The following is an 18,222-nucleotide window of genomic DNA, read 5'->3' as shown; positions in this document are numbered from 1 at the left end:
GGGTGCTCGGGCTGAGCGGCGGCGGCGCGCGGGCTCGCGCGGGCCCGTGATGGGCCTGGCGGGCCGCAGCGGCGGGGCGGAGGCGAAGTGCCACGTGGAGGCCGCTGATTCGGCGGGGGAGGCGACGCAGACATGTCCGGCGGGGTCCGGACGTGTCTGGCTGCGGGAGGAGGAAGAAGCTAGGGTTTTGGGGGGATTCATCTGCGAATTTGGAAGGGGAAGGCATATATATAGGTAGAGGGAGCTAGGAGACTCCAAATGGGGTGCGGTTTTTGCCCACACGATCGTGATCGAACGACCGAGAGCATGGAGGGGGTTTGGATGGGTTATGGGCCACTTTGGAGGGGTGTTGGGATGCAACACAAAGAGGGCTTTTACGGTTACCCGGTTAACCGTTGGAGTATCAAACGGACTCCAAATGGCACGAAACTTGACAGGCGGTCTACTGGTGGTATACCAAGGCCGCTTGGCAAGTCACGGTCCATTCCGAGAATGTTTAACACCCGCTCACAACAAGAGACAAAAGGGGAACGCCGGAGGACATAGGAGTGCCGGATTACAAAACGGACAACAGGGAAAAGCTCGGATGCATGAGACGAACACGTATGCAAAATGAGATGCACATGATGACATGATAAAATGCAACATGCAAGCAAATGACATGGCAATGACGGAGAATAACTGGAAGACACCTGGCGCATCGAATCCGGGGCGTTACACTCTGCTAGAATCATACTCGTCGATTAGGAAGAGAGGTGTGAGACAATGTGTGAGAGACAGACCTAAAGATAATGTGCGTACAGGAGACACGTAGGCAGGTCTATGCATATAGAAAGGGTCGATGGGGACTGTGCGAGTGTATGCTTGTGAGAGGAAGAGTGCTTGTTATAAAGGTTAGTGAAAACAGTCGTAAATGGTTACGAGAGGGAGGGAGGGTTATATCGAGAGCATGTATGCAAGAAACACACCTCGGGAGAGAGTGTGCGAGCATGTGTGAGAGACCACCGATGGAGAGTGAAACTACACGTAGAAGACTGATGTACACATTGATTAAAGATATAAAATGTATCCAAATATTAGGATGGGATCATGATATTTCCAATTCGCGTAAGGAACGGTCATTGATCCATCAGACATCTAGATTCTATCAAATTTGAGCATGTCTATGTTATTATTCGACATAATTGATCCACATAGTTAGTATTTTGAACTCCAGACAATGCATCACTTTAGCAATCGAATATAAACGTGAGTATAGTTCATGTTGTGTGTGTAAAGCACATTATACATACGAAAGTTACACAATGAACATTATAAATTGCTAGCTATGGACTAGTATAAATTTGAATTCAACTTAAGGTGCTTTAAAAATAAAATTCAACATGAAGTCCATTCAATTATTTGAATTTGATATCATGGCATTTGTAAATCATACCTAAATTATGGGGGCACCAATCTTTGCTCTGATTTTGTACATAATAGCATATATAGTCGTGTACAAAAAAGATTCAAATTTAGCTCCTCCATTCCAAAATAATGTAGCTATAGGATTTTCAAGTGTCAAAATTTCAAAAAGAAGCGGATAATTTAATGAGGTTTTCAAACATACAAGGTCAAATATAACACTGTCTATTTAGGTCAATCCTCAAAGTTCAAGAGTAGTCTAAATGTGAATGCTTCTGTTTCAAAATTTCGAACGAAGCGCCAAAACAGCCTCTACTCGCCCGAAACCGCATGAGACCAATGTTTGGTAGTAGAAGGAAGTTACTTTTCTAAGTCCGACCTGTGAGACCTACCGGCCCGACGTCCAAAGGTCTAAACCGGGGTAGGTTTGTAGCTTCATCTAGACGTCACGCAACCGCCTCCGAAAAACATTCATACACAATGGCCGCCTAAGCACACATGCGCGCGGCCGAAATCGCTCCCGCCCACTATTTGGGACACCTAGGATTACCATCCTACCCCTGACCCGCAGTAGGTCCGAAATTTAAGAGGGGGGCAAAGTTTGTACTTTACCCAAATTTCAAACAAGTGCGTCCCATCTGTTCAAAAAAAATCCAAAAACAAGTGCGTCCCGGACCGAAACATGGTTCTCCCTTAGCTCCCCCCACCCCCCGCCCCCCGTCTGATTCCCCATTTGTTCTCCGTGGGCGCCAAAACTACCTCTCCACCAGCCGTGAAACCCCGGCGTCCTCCGTCCGCCACCCCATCCCACCCATCCAACCGCCACCCTCCTCCATCACGCCGGAGCCGATACCCCTACGTTGTCGTCCACCGCAACCTCAACGCCCTCCAAGGCTAGTAGTTGAAGCCAAGGCCGAGCCGTCCGTACCCGAGCTAGTTCAACCACGCTGTCTTGCGCCTCACCGCTGCCGATCCAACTTTGCCACTATCCACCGCACCGGAGCTGTTCCTACTACGCCATCATTCGTCACCTCGGATCTGCTTCCCCTCCGCCAACATATGGCCATGGCAACACAGTCAACAATTTGGCCATGGGTTCGTCCAAGCCTGCACCCGCCTCCAAAACATCGGTTTCCCCCGCAAAAAGAAGAAGATCGGCGCGACATGTGGAGGCGACAACACTGGCAACCGGAAATGGTACTCCTCTTCCCTTATTCCTGCAAATCTTACATGTCTGCTTGCACGGTATTCATCCCATAGAAGACACTAGTTGACCGCTTCTTCTTGATACTAGATGTTCCTAGTTACTCGTGATGCATAGGGTTTCTCCTCATATACTATTTCACCTTAGCTAGAGGTCCGTCGCCCCCGTGGATTTCAATTCCTGGTCAGTTGATTCCCAATTAACGGAAGCATTCCACAGCATAACAGGCGCTAGTCCGCCTATTACGCCGGGGAAGCAGCGCCTCGGTGTTTACCTTAGGGGCGTGTGGGGCCTAGAGCTGCTGGCGCCCGATCTGGAGGTCGGCCGGGATTAAAGGGATGGCCTGGGGGCACTGCCAAGCACGCCGATGGTGTGAGGTCGAGGGGAGGGCGGGGCGGCGGAGGCAGGGGTCTGGGCCGGTGGTCGCTGGCGGTTCAAGAAAGATTGTCAACAGTGACTGGCGGGAGGCAGACGAAGGCCATCTGCCCGTTTCTTATAGATCGAACGGTTCATAAAAAAATTGACTGACCTATTTATTTTCAGTTGACTGTTATCTTGATAGGACTACATGTGGTGGTGTGTTGGAGGAGTACCTGCATTTCCTGTGCTCATATATTACAAAATCATACGGAGTAGAATCTAATTTTGTTTGCCCTGCAATGTTGTAGAGCTATCATATGTCTCCTGTCATTTATTTTTCAGCCACCTTCTATCTGCTATTTTTACAGTGAACTAGTTCTGCACACACTTCACCCATACTCTCACTATTGTGTTTTTATGCAAGGGTATTTCAGACTCTACTGCCTTCACAGAAGCAGAAAATAAAAGAGAGAAGTTGCTCCAGCGTGGTACGCAGCTAGGCCAGACATGTTTCAGCCATTTAAAGGCTGCAGTGTCAGCAGATGGAGATGGTAAATGTAGCTCTAGAGTTGATGACCTCGCTCCCAGTGAACCACCATCCCAGGTGCCTGCTTTAACTTCGCGGTGTCATATGTGGTTGCATGTTGCACATGGTGTCTAGCTTGTATTTCAAAGGCCGAAGTCGGTCTTTATTAAGGTAAGGAAATATATATTTTACATGAACCACCATCTCGGGAGCACCAGAAATCAAATGGCTAGTCAGGGCACTAGCTAAGCTAGTGACAAGCCCAGCACAGACATGCATCACCTGGAAGCCAACTAAAAAGCCATGATGTTTGCGAAGCAGCCTGCCTCCCACCAGGCTCTCAGGTCCTAGATGATCATGCTCACCACTCCAGCCGGATGTCTAGCTTGTATTGCTTCCAATTTGGTTAAATTGCATCTGCTTAGCTTACACACTATACCTTTGAATATGACACGCCTTCCTGTTTTTGGTACATACTAGTGCGTCTGTCTATTAACCATGTTCTTACATCAAACTAATGTTCTTGTGTATCACTCATCAATCACTTATGATGAGGCAGTCAGGCAAGTGGACTACTGTGAGAAAATATCCTCATTTAAAGATTGCAGCATCAGCCTCCCCACATGATTCCCAAGAAACAGCAAGGCTAGATGAAGATAGTGAACGTAGTTCTATAGTTGATTACCGCATTTCCCCTACACTAGCATCGCAGGTGCTTGCTCTAATTTGGCAGTGTGATATGTGGTTGCATGTTGCATATGGTGTCTAGATTGTAATTCTTCCAATCCGGTTAAATTGCATCTGCTATTCTGCTTAGTTTATACATTATACCTGTTAATGTGACATGCCTTCCTGTTTTTAGTACATAGTATATCTGTCTATTAAGCATGTCCTTACATAAAACTATCATAGTATATCTGTCTATTAAGCATGTCCTTACATAAAACTATTGTTTTTGTGTATCCCGCATAAATCAATATGACTAGACACCTTTAGTATAAGCAGTGTGATATTAGTTGCATCTTTCATATGATTTATAGCATGCGCTGCTTCTAATTTGTTGAAATGCCATTTATGACGAGACAGTTTTAAGTTGGTAGAGTGATATTCGTTGCATCTTTCATATGGTGTCTAGCTTTCATTGCTTCTAATTTGTTGAAATGCCTTCTCCTTAGTTTACACATCATAAGCTATGAATATGCAATGCTGTGAATATGCAATGGCACTAATGACGAGAGACCGTTAACTTGGTAGTGTAATATTGTTTGCATCTTGCATATGATTTATTTCTTGTAGTGCTTCACATTTGTTTAAACGGCATTTATGATGAGACACTGTTAACTTGGCAGAGCGATATTTGTAGCATCTTTCATATGGTGTCTACCTTCCATTGCATTGCTTCTAATTTAGTGAAATGTCTTCTGCTTAGTTTACACATCATAGTTCAGGTTATCTCATGCCGTCTTGTTTTTCGTACATATTACATCCTCCTATCATGTGGTTGTCTAACATCAAAGTTCAGTTCGTCTGCATCATGCATCAATTTGTTCTGAAGAACTAAATTGTTATTCATTTTTCTTGTCGGCTTGACTTAACATGGCACAGAGAAAGAGGAAGCAACACAGAACGACAGGGAAAGGGAAGCGGAAGAATCCTGTAGGTTCTGCTGGTACTGATGGTGCAATAGAAGGTCAAAGTCCAGTGGGAAATTTTACCGACAGGGTATGCCGTGCTACACGAGTTGCAGAACAAGCCAAACAGGAACAAATAGCTGCCACCAAACAAGCAGAGACAACCCTAGTTGTTACAACACCTTCCACAGTACCACCAGCTGCACGATTTACTCGTCGGTCAACTCAGCTAGCAGCACGTTCCCAAGCTCCCTTGCCACCTGACACTACTTCCAAAGCACTCTTGACACAAGATGAGTTGGCAAGATCAGATGAACTTTGTGAGCTTCAATAGCAAGAAGGTAGTTGTCGGAGTCAAGTTACAGTTGCATGCTTCTTTATATGTAGTCTCATAGTTTGATGTACACTAACACTTCCAATGTTTGTTGCTGGACTAGCACCTAGGCGCAAAGGAAACAAACATCAGGGATAATGCTCGATAGGTTAACTAAATCTAGAGGAGGAAGAATGGAGATCCGCGTGATGCTACAGAGTCAACCAAGTTAGTATCAGATGCAGCGGTAGCTGTTAGGTGTCATGTACGTATCCTCCCAACATGGATTCAGTACAGGAATGACAAAGATGAAACCCAGTTCAACACCTTCCTTGACCATTTATCTATAAGTATGGTTATGTATGGAACCTAGTAATATCATCTTGCTCTGTCCAATACTTTTTAGGTTGCTGATAATGAGACTCCCATAATTTTCAACAAATGAGGTTCAAGTTGGATAGCCAAGATCATGCAACCAGACAAGCTTGCACCCATGTTTTCAAGTCTGCTCTACGATAGTATCGGTATAACTTGAGGAAAACTCACTTTGAAGGCAAGGCTAACAGTGAACTTGCCCAAACATCTCCGATGGAAAATATATCAGATGAAGACTGGAGAGGCCTCATTAAACACTGGTCCAATCCGAAGTATCGGGTACATTATATATATGTGATCAGATCACATGTTGAAGTCCTATTTATGCATGTGCCACACAAATCTATCTTCTTGTAGGTGAAGTGTTCAAACAACAAGGCCAACCATACGAAAGTGAAATTCCAATAGACGACATGATCTCGTAGCTATATTGCACACTGCGAGGCTCTTGCAATTAGCTGTTGTTTCAGTCTTTTTGCTGTACCATATTATCAGATCTATATTGACTTGTTCCAAATGCAGAGGAAAGCCCGCAAGGACCAAAAAGTACCTGAACCAAATACTGTGGAAATCTTCAAGGACTGTCACACCAGCAAGACGAAGGGCATGACTACACCAGTCAAAGCCGCTGTTGTAAGTCCTTAATCCTCATGCCTTTTAACTACTACTTACTCTTACTCGTGCCTTGAACTGCATGGTTTGCAGCCAATGTCTATTACTCTTTTCAGTTTTATACACAATTGTCTTAGTGTATCATTGCACCTTACAAGGTTTAAAAGAGAGGAGTGATGTTCCTTTGATCTTGACCTGTAATCTAGTTCCGTGCTGGACTTGCCCACACAACGTTACAATTGCCTGTTTGTCTGTTCTCAGTTGTTTTGTGATATGAGTTATGTCATATTATGCTTACCGTATTGTAAACTTCGTCTCGTTATCCTTAGCTATCAATACAATGTGAAGAAATAAACAATACATTAGCCATGGTACATGCTCATATGTTTGGAACCTAGTTTTATTATGTACTTTGCAGAAAAATACAACTAATATTTTACATGGGTTCACCAGAATAAGTTCTGTATATAGACCAAAGCTATTTTGTTTGGTTTTGTTGCCTCCTTAATATCTTCTGTTCAACTCAACTTTTCAGCAAGCTATGGAAAAAATGGTGGAACCGCCACCTTCTGAAGGTGGCGAGGCAACTATAACCGCAATGTCAGCTCTTGCTATAGTGGGTTAGTACCTATCCACTAACAGTGCCAAAAGCACGTTCCTGCGTAATACTGGGTTGGTTGTTAAGGCAATCTCATCCAAATTGCCTCATGGCCAAGATATGCAAGCTCAAAACAATGTTATATCTGCGCTCCAGACACAAGTCCGTTCCCTAACAGAGACCCTTTGTGAAACAAGGACAAACAATATATGCATGGTTTTGAAACCAGACTATCAAACATTTGCTATGTTGTTCAGGAGCCTAGGAGAAATGAAGGCGAAGGTTATGGTGCTACATCAGACAATACAACTTGAAAACGTAACAGTCAGGTCAAATGAACTGAGCTTTTGAACTTCTGGTGGTGCATTTATCTGCCAGACTATTAACTTTTATGCCAACCTTCCTTTTGTTTTATAGTTGTAATTTGTTTTGTTGCGATACAAAATTTGTTCTTAACGTGCAGGCACCGGCTGAAGAAAATAGCAAGCCATTTTTGTATAGTGTAGGGTGTTCCCTATATTTGCACTGGTGGCGAACTTTGATGCCCAGTGGATGTAATCTGTGCAATCACCTTAATAGCCTAGAGTTAGTTTCAGGCTTATTTATTTCCTAGTCTTCTTTTTCCCTGGTTTGCTAGTGGCCGCAACAACCATGGGCCATATACGGACCATGGTAACCATGACCCTGCTACGGGCCGTAGGATCCATGGGCCTCCTACGGGCCGTCTTTAAATGGGCCTCCAACACGACCGTAGAATCGGTGGGCCTCGGGCCGTCGGATAAATGGGTCTACATGGGCCGTAAACAGGCGTAATTGATATCAGCCCAGCATGGTAATGGGCCGTTAACAGGCCAGAGGACAGCAAAGGCTTAATTCTGTCACAGGCATAATGGGTCATTAATGGGCCAGAATATAGGACGGGCTGGAAACGGCGCAACGGGTTAACAAGCCAGGAACGGGCCGACTCTTGCCACGGGCCGAATTTGGCCCATTAGGGGAACATGCCAGTAACGGGCCGGAAGTAATCAAGGGCCGGAAAGGAGCCCAAGAACGTATGGGCCGTCAATAGGCCGAAAGCTAACATGGGCTGGAAACAGCCCATGTGAATCATGGGCCGTTAACGGGTACAAAGAAATTTATTGTTCATTCTGGGCTAGAGTCACCGTGGGCCTTTAAAGGGCCTAAAGATACGAAGGCCTCATATGGGCCGAAAGATGTCGTGGGCTATACATGGGACGAAAGTGAAATGGGCCGGTGTTATATTCGATGGCCCACATGACGTTGTTGGGCCGATTTCCGGTAGGCCCTAATGGGCTGTGAGTTACCGGGCCGTAAAATGGGCTATTTGCGAAGAGACCGTTAACAGGCTTTTCATGGGCCAGCCCACTAACTTTTAACCAAGTCAAACGGGACGACCTTTGTAAGCTAAATGGGCCGATGGTGGGCCGTGCTACCTCTTGAGCACTGCGTTGGTTTTCCCTTGAAGAGGAAAGGGTGATGCAGCAAACTAGCATAAGTATTTCCCTCAGTTGTGAGAACCAAGGTATCAATCCAGTAGGAGTCCACGCGCGAGTCCCATGCACCTATACAAACAAACAAGAACCTCGCAACCAACGCGATAAAGGGGTTGTCAATCCCTTCACGGTCACTTACGAGAGTGAGATCTGACAGAGATGATAGGATAATATTTTTGGTATTTTTATGATAAAGATGCAAAGTGAAATAAATGGAAATAGAAATAGCAAAGTGTTGGAAGATTAATATGATGGAGAATAGACCCGGGGGCCATAGGTTTCACTAGTGGCTTCTCTCAAGATAGCATAAGTATTGCGATGGGTAAACAAATTATTGTCGAGCAATTGATAGAATTGAGCATAGTTATGAGAATATCTAGGTATGATCATGTATATAGGCATCACGTCCGCGACAAGTAGACCGATACGATTCTGCATCTACTACTATTACTCCACACATTGACCACTATCCAGCATGCATCTAGAGTATTAAGTTCATAAGAACAGAGTAACGCATTAGGCAAGATGACATGATGTAGAGGGATAAACTCATGCAATATGATATAAACCCCATCTTTTTATCCTCGATGGAACAATACAATACGTGCCTTGCTGCCCCTACTGTCACTGGGAAAGGACACCGCAAGATTGAACCCAAAGCTAAGAAATTCTCCTATTGCAAGAAAGATCAATCTAGTAGGCCAAACCAAACTGATAATTCGAAGAGACTTGCAAAAGATAACCAATCATACATAAAAGAATTCAGAGGAGATTCAAATATTGTTCATAGATAATCTTGATCTTAAACCCACAATTCATCGGATCTCAACAAACACACAACAAAAGAAGATTACATCGAATAAATCTCCACGAGAGAGGGGGAGAACTTTGTATTGAGATCCAAAAAGAGAGAAGAAGCCATCTAGCTAATAACTATGGACCCGAAGGTCTGAGGTAAACTACTCACACATCATCGGAGAGGCTATGGTGTTTATGTAGAAGCCCTCCGTGATCAATGCCCCCTCCGGCCGAGCGCCGGAAAAGTCCCCAAGATGGGATCTCACGCGTAGAGAAGGTTGCGGGGGTGGAAATAGGGTTTTGGCTCTCCTGTTGATGTTTTCTGGGTACGTGGGTATATATAGGAGGAAGAAGTATGTTGGTGGAGCAACGAGGGGCCCACGAGGGTGGAGGGCGCGCCCAGGGAGGGTAGGCGCGCCCCCAACCTCGTGCCTTCCTCGTTCGTTTCTTTGCGTAGACTCCAAGTCCTCTGGATCATGTTCATTCCGAAAATCACGTTCCCGAAGGTTTCATTCCGTTTGGACTCCGTTTGATATTCTTTTTCTGCGAAACACCGAAACGGGCAAAAAACAACAATTTGGGCTGGGCCTCCGGTTAATAGGTTAGTCCCAAAAATAATATAAAAGTGTATAATAAAGCCCAATAAACATCCAAAACAGAATATAACATAGCATGGAACAATAAAAAATTATAGATACGTTGGAGACGTATCAAGCATACCCAAGCTTAATTCCTGCTCGTCCTCGAGTAGGTAAATGATAAAAACAGAATTTTTGATGTGGAATGCTACTTGGCATAATTTTTAATGTAACCTCTTAATTGTGGTATGAATATTCAGATCTGAAAGATTCAAGATAATGGTTTAATGTTGACATAAAAGTAATAATACTTCAAGCATACTAACTAAGCAATCATGTCTTCTCAAAATAACATGGCTAAAGAAAGTTATCCCTTAGAAATCATATAGTCTGGCTATGCTCTATATTCATCACACAAAATATTTAAATCATGCACAACCCCGGTGCCGGTGTCAAAACCGGTGGATCTCGGGCAGGGGGTCCCGATCTGTGCGTCAAGGCTGATGGTAACAGGAAGAAAGGGACACAGATGTTTACCCAGGTTCGGGCCCTCTCGGTGGAGGTAAAACCTTACTTCCTGCTGGATTAATATTGATGATATGGGTATTACAAGAGTAGATCTACCATGAGATCGTAGAGGCTAAACCCTAAGAGCTAGCCTATGATGGTATGATTATAATTGTGATCGGCCTTCTAAGGATCAACCTCTCCGGTTTATATAGACACCAGAGAGGGCTAGGGTTTACATGGAGTTGGTTACAAGGAAGGAAATATAATATCCGGATCTCCAAGCTTGCCTTCCACGCAAAGGAGAGTCCCATCCGGACACAGGCCAAAGTCTTGAGTCTTGTATCTTCACGCTTCAATAGTCCGGACGTTGTACACAGTCCGGCTGTCCGGATACCCCCTATTCCAGGACTCCCTCAGTAGCCCCTAAACCAGGCTTCAATGATGACGAGTCCGGCGCGCAGTATTGTCTTCGGCATTGCAAGGCGGGTTCCTTCTCCGAATACTCCAAAGTAGTCATCGAACACTTAGACCGTGTCCGGATCTGCGAGATGATCTTCATATGCCACCGTAGAGAGAATGATATTTCACAAATGCAATCTGCTGACAACTTTTTCTGATGGCGCGACTTGTTATTACGGTCGGATCATTATTCGAACCGTTTTCGCACAACCAGCTACAGCGCATACTGCGGGGCGGTTTTTGTGACACGTCTTGTCAAAGCAGAGATCGTGTCCCCATATCACGGGATTCTCATCAATACGGGTATGGGTAATCTAACCGCGCCGCTGATTGCGGCCAGTGGGAGGCAGACGGGTTCCACCAGGAAAGTGGGGAGGCGCAAAAAGCATTTACCGCCTCTATAAAGAGGTCAGGTTTCTTTCTCTTTTACCCACGCCTTCTCCTCCCGCTAGCTCATTCCCCTTTGTTCGAGCCCTAACGCCCAAGCACTCTTCTTCTCCATCGAAGAGAGGTTTTCCAAAGATGTCCGGATCCGAAGCAGGAGGCAGATGGATGGCCTCGATTGTCTAGGAGAAGGACATCAAGAAGCTCCGGGGAGCCGGGTATCTGGCCCAGAAGATCGGCCGCCGTCTTCCACCGGTGGGGCAGGTCGTCCCCACTCCGGAATCTCATGAGAGAGTCATGTTCCTTCCCCATTTCATCCGTGGGCTCGGGTTTCCCCTTCACCCGTTCGTTCGGGGAGTCATGTATTACCACGGGATCGATTTTCATGGTCTTTCTCCCAACTCCTTCCTCAATATCTCGACGTTCATCATCGTGTGCGAGGCTTTTCTCCGGATCCCACCTCACTTCGGCCTATGGCTGAAGATCTTCAATGTTAAGCCCAAGGTGTTGACTGGCAAACACGCCGAGTGCGGCGGCGCTATGGTAAGCAAGATGCCCAAGGATGTTTGGCCGAAAGGCACTTTCAACGACTCCGTCAAGGAGTGGCAGCAGCAGTGGTTCTATATCACCGAACCACGCGGCAAAAAGTGGGCGGTAGCTCCAGAGTTCATATCCAGAGCTCTGCTGCAGCTCACATCCTGTCCCTAGAAAGGCCCGAACTGGTCCTCGTCCGATGAGCTGTCACTGCTCCAGACGCGCATTTAGGGTGTGGTTGATAGGGACGTCATTCTCGTCGACATAGTCCAGGTGATGCTATTTCGCCTGGTTCTCCCCTGTCACCGCCGAGCTTGTACTCTGTGGGAGTTCGACCCAGCCGAGCACCAAACCCTTTGGGAGCTTTATGATTCCTCCCACAAGGATATCTGGAAGGTGCTCTTCAAGTCCGGCAAATCGTGGCCGGGCTCTGCCGAGGACCGTGGGTATCAATCATCCCATTCTCCAAGCTCGGTAAGTCACAGCCACGCTCTGTCTATTCATGCTTCAGCTAGCATGTAATGAGGGAGACATCCTAATCGTGTTTCATCGCAACCTCAGGGATGGATAAAGAAAGTGGAGTGGATACATTGTCCGGCCCCGTTGCAGGAGGAACCGGCCGGACCCCTTCTATCGAAGATGCTGGTCCCAGCGCCTTACGAGGCACCAAAGAAGGAGGCCTCCAAAAAGGTCAAGAAGACCCGGAGTGGCCTCCGTCGCTGCGCGGCTTCGGACGCAAAATCCGGAGACTCAAGCGGCGCTCCTTCTTTGGAGGACGAAGAGGAGGAAGCAGAGGAAGACGAGCCTCACGCCGGAGGTGGGAGGAAGCGTGCAGCTTCCTCGTCCCTGGAGGCCGAATCGCCCAAGAGGGGAAAGGTTCCCTCCCAGAGACATCCACCACGGCTGCCGACAGCAGCCCGGAGTGGGACCCCAAGGCCCAGCCCCTAGGGAAGTCATAAGTATACAGAATCCGAACTCACATACGCGTCCGGGATTGTTTTTGGGTTTATCTGCTTTAACTGTTGCCACGTTTTGCATAGCCCGGCGAGGTCTCGCGCCGGACAGTACTCGTGGGAGGATTCACTGGGCTCTGACGCCTCGGCGAGTGAGACGCCTCGGCGGGCCCCTTCCCCAAAGTCCAGGCGTGACACCAAGGTGTCGTCCTGAAAGGACCCGGACCAGGGGGAACATATCCCCGTTGCCAAACACATAGGGGCGGATAAGGCCCCTGGGACCTCTAAGGTTCTAGAGTCGGGCGGGCAGCCACCTTCGATGGTGGGGGGCCTGCCTACCCCGCCGGCATCCTCTGTTCGAGCAGAGCTGCCCGGCGGTCTATCGATGGCGTTGAGGAATGCATCTATCGTTGATGAGCACTGCACTCTCATGGGCGCGGTGGTTGAGAAGGTTCAGTCCGCCGAGAGCAGGCTGAACGGGTCCTGCTTTGGTCTTATAAAGGCCTTTGAGGTATGTTTCCTAAGAAACCTTTGAGGAGTTGCCATAATAGGAGTAGTAGCCCCCGATACGCTGTCCGACGGAGAAGACGGAGCTGGGTAGGGGATCAAATCTTCTGCTATCACAGGAGCTTATATGAATGACGTATACCCCTTTATGTGAAAACAGGCTTCTGCCGAGAGGATGGCCGCTTATAATGCGGAAGTGTCTGAACTGAAGCATAACCTTGCACGGGCCGAGGAAGAACTCGGCCTTGTAAAGAAGCAACTGGAAGGCAAGCAAGGTATGTTGAGAACATTTGTCTTGAAGTTGGCATGAACGAATAGTTGTGCATAATGAAAAATATTTGTATTCTATGCTCTAGGAGCGGATGTCGAATATGAGGCACTAAAGAAAGCTTTGGCTGATGCCAACAAGAAGGCTGAAGCCAAACAGGCACTTCGTGAAAAACACGAGGCCAGGGTTATCGCAGCCGAGCAAGAGCTCCAGGAAGCTGTGAAGAAAAGCGAGGGCATGGAGCAGAGTCTAAAAGGGAACGAGTCCGAACTCGCCCAAGCTCTCGAGGCTGCGGAAGGTGCTCGGGAAGAAGCCCGAGGTGCAGCGCGGGACATTCAGGAGGCCCGAAAAGTTGCGGCTGGTGAGGCCTTCTGTATTCTTAGCTCTTTATATGTGATATTGGGAAGAATCCTAAGCGGCAAGCTGAATTCTTATTTTTCCAGGGGCTTTTGTGGATCTTCCTCGCAGCATATCAGATGCCGCCCAATTCTACCGCACCGAGGAGAAGAAGCCTGCGGAGAGGGATTTCTGGCCGCAGTATCTGGCGCCGAACTATCCGGTGCCATTTATTGATCAGCTGAAACAGCTGGTCGAACTGCACCAGGCGGTTGAACTAGCCATGAAGGACTTAGTTGTCCGGCTGTGGCCTGCGGAGCCGATTCCAAGCAGTTACTTCGGACTCGTTAAGTGGATTGTGGGTGCCTATCCTCGGCTTGATGCTATCAAGCGATCAGTCTGTATAGAAGGCGCACACATGGCGTTTGCCCGTGCAAAAGTGCATTGGGGGAGGCTTGACGCGGAGAAGCTGATGACTGAGGGGCCACCGGAGGGTAAGGAGCACCGCAAGCCCAAGCTTTACTATGAAAGTGTACTGAAAGGGGCCCGCCTTGTGGCGGACAAGTGTGCTAAAGACATTATATTCCCCTGAGGGCATTTGTGCCACTTTTTGTAATATGGGATAATGGCATGTTTTTATTGTATATTGCCTGTTTTGTTTGAACATATGTTCTTCCTGTGCGGCTTTTTATTGTATGGAAATCCTGAGAGTTGGCCAGTTGTTTGTTTCTGCCCCCTCGTAAAAAGAATACGGGGGTGTTCGGGATATATCTGAACGCTCTTTATCTCATAGTTGGGTCCTTTTAAGGAGGTGTCTCTTTCCGCGAACCAAGCAATCAGACTATAAGGCTTTATTACTCTCACTTAGCCATAAGAATTCGAGTATGGTCAGCGTAACCCCTAGTGTTCGTAAGGCCGAACTAGGGGCTTTATTGGTGCCTGATCAGAAGACCGATCTGTCGCACTCAGCATTTATAATGGCGTTGTGCGGAATAAATCTTTAAGGATTTTGTAACCTCTCGAACAGCTGACCAGCTCTCGCTTCATCATGACGGTCGGTTTTTGGCTTTCTCTACTGAGGTGCTCGTCCGGTTGAACCGGGACACAATTGCAGTAGTTCTCCCAGTGCTACCTTAGCCGACAGAACGGAACGTAAGGTACCAAAACATGGGAGCCGGGCAAACCCAACCAATGACCCAAGACATGATTCGGAGCAGATGCATATAGTGCTATAAGTTCGGGGTGCCGAGCGACCGAAAAGGTGGTCGGACTTTATTGCCGTACTGTGAAGCCCCTGGTGTAACCGGGCGAACGCGAAGCGTGGCTGTCATTTTCGGCAAAGAGGCGTCGGCGATAAATGACGGCCGGTAAGTGTTATTTAAGTCTATGCATTGTAATAGGATGATATGTCTATGCATATGAGTATGATGTATGGAAAGAGGTGTTATTCGGTGGAACCTGTGGTGGACGGACTGGAGGGGTTGTGAGTGGATCAAGAATGAATCCGAGCTGCCTTCTACCTGCATGTTCCTGCCATTGTGTGTCCGGGCTACTTCCACGCTGCCAATCCTGTTCTGTGTCAATCGTTAGCTTTTAAAGGCAAATGTTTGAAAGCAGCTGGGCATCCTCTTGTGGTTGGTCCCAGGGTCCCTGGTCGGACCCCGGTGGGCCCAGCCATTATACCGTGAGGTAATGCGGACTCCTCAATGGGTGTTCGGATGGTTGGCCTGAGTAATTTACCATGTGGAATCTAGTCGATGTGGTTTATCCCATTGGCATATGGTAAACTACCGCATGGTGGGAAGGTGCCGAAGATTTATTCTTTGGCGTAGCATTTTTTGGGTAATCTGAAGACAACCGTTAGAGTGGTGGGCCAATAAAACATGGCCTTTACACCTTACATCTTTTAGGAGATGTTACTCATGGCTTCATACCCTTGTGGGCTTTGCGTGTTATGGAGCCCCCGGACTACTAGGTCTAGAGGTACTGCAATTGACTTGTTGTGGTTTATGTGATCTTGGGCGATCGTCCGTACTGTTATGCTCTGGGGGGGGGGGTTCTTGACGAGGCGCCTTCCCTTATTGCTTCCGGCGCGTGACCAACCGCTTTGTTTTGAGGATCCTGCATTCTCTATTGGTACGCTTTGCCATCCTTCTAGGAGTACCATGAATTTCGCATGGTTGATCGAGCGTGTGGCTCGGGCCGAATAGGCTTGAGTTGCGCTTTGTCCGTTGACCGGACTGGTATTTACTGGACCTGCTGCCAGTTTCCTTAACTTGACGTTTGTTGCCATTGCATCGAGGCTTGAGGGTGTCTTTTCGTGTATCCTTCATACTGTCTTGGACCGTAATGATGTGTGGACGTCGGGGTGCGCGCCTTGGGTTCTCCTGCTTGGGTTGAGGTAGCCAGTTTTGTCGTGTATTCCCTTTATTCGGTTTGTCGACTTCTTGCCTTTCGGTGGACAGTACCTTGGTCCACCTATCCGTTAGCAAGTCTTGGTCAGCTTTAAGCTGCTCTTGCCTCCTTTGTAGGCTCCTTGCCGTGGCCATGAGCCTTCGCTTGAAGCGAACTTGTTCCACTAGATCTTCAGGTACGCCAAATTTGTCATTGCCGAGGCTTACCTCGTCATCGGAAGAGGGTGTATAGTTGTCCTTCTCTAAGTATCCCATCGTGACCGGTCCGGCCAGCTTGAAGGTAGGCTGATCAGGACTATATTCCCCTTCGGCACCATCTGGATTGCTTTCGTCTCCAGGGCCGGTGTTGCCGTGGCGGGGCTTGGAGCGGCGCCAACGAAGCCCATGGTTTGCTTTTCTCCCCGAGGGGTTGTCCTCCATTGCCTCCTCGCCATTGGTTTCCTTCGGAGTGTCCACCATATATATATATATATATATATATATATATATATATATATCATATGAGGAGGTGGGCATCCACCGCCCTGTGAGCGGTGGCTCCTGTAATTCTCCTACATCGTCGTCCATACCGTTGATGTCTTCGGAGTCGAAGTCAAGCACGTCGGTTAGGTCATCGACCGTGGCAATGAAGTGGGTGGTGGGTGGGCAATGAATTCCGTCGTCGTCTGCTTCCCACTCAAGCCGGACATAGTTCGGCCCAGAGTCTCCTGACAAAGAGAGAGACTTCAATAAGTTCAATATGTCACCAAAGGGCGAGTGCTGAAAGACGTCTGCCGTGGTGAATTCCATCACCGGAGCCCAACCAGGCTTGGCGGATTTGGGGACGCGCGGACTGGAACCTACAACCGGATATGAATCCGGGGGTCCGGAGTCACATGCTCCCTCAGAAGTGAGGCCCGTGGTCGGCTCCATCGCTGATGAGGGTACGGCCTGTGGGGCAGGGACCAGCCCTCCGTCCTTAGGCAACACAACCTGCCCCGGATTTAGATCCGAGGCTTCTGCCAGGGTGATATCCCGAGCATCGTTTGACAGCAGGTCTAAGCCGTGCTCATCATGACTGTTCGGCGCTCCTGGCGCTGGCCCGAATCCGTCGAAGATCAAGTACCCGCGAATATCCGCTGTGTAGTTCAAGTTTCCGAACCTTACCTGGTGGCTGGGGGCATAGCTATCGATCTGCTCCAGGTGGCCAAGCGAATTGGCCCGCAGTGCGAAGCCGCCGAACACGAAGATCTGTCCGAGGCGAAAGTTTCGCCTTGGAAAGCGTTGTTGATGATGATTGAAGGAGCCATCGAGCCTGACAGCGACGACACGGAGGAACTCTCAATGAAAGCACCAATGTCGGTGTCAAAACCGGCGGATCTCGTGTAGGGGGTCCCGATCTGTGCGTCAAGGCTGATGGTAACAGGAAGCAAGGGACACAGATGTTTACCCAGGTTCGGGCCCTCTCGATGGAGGCAAAACCCTACTTCCTGCTTGATTAATATTGATGATATGGGTAGTACAAGAGTAGATCTACCACGAGATCGTAGAGGCTAAACCCTAAGAGCTAGCCTATGATGGTATGATTGTAATTGTGACCGGCCTTCTAAGGACCAACCTCTTCTGTTTATATAGACACCAGAGAGGGCTAGGGTTTACATGGAGTCGGTTACAAGGAAGGAAATATAATATCCGGATCGCCAAGCTTGCCTTCCATGCAAAGGAGAGTCCCATCCGGACACGGGCCGAAGTCTTGAGTCTTGTATCTTCACGCTTCAATAGTCCGGACGTTGTACACAGTCCGGCTGTCCGGATACCCCCTAATCCAGGACTCCCTCACCTGGTTTCAGCCAAGCAATTGTTTCATACTTTAGAATTTTCAAACCTTTTCAACTTTCATGCAATACATGAGCATGAGCCATGGACATAGCACTATATGTGGAATAGAATATGGTGGTTGTGCAG

The sequence above is a fragment of the Triticum aestivum genome, chromosome 1B (genome assembly GCF_018294505.1).
Source record: "Triticum aestivum cultivar Chinese Spring chromosome 1B, IWGSC CS RefSeq v2.1, whole genome shotgun sequence".
NCBI classification, from domain to species: Eukaryota; Viridiplantae; Streptophyta; class Magnoliopsida; order Poales; family Poaceae; genus Triticum; species Triticum aestivum.
Note: the sequence above shows the minus strand (reverse complement) of the source record.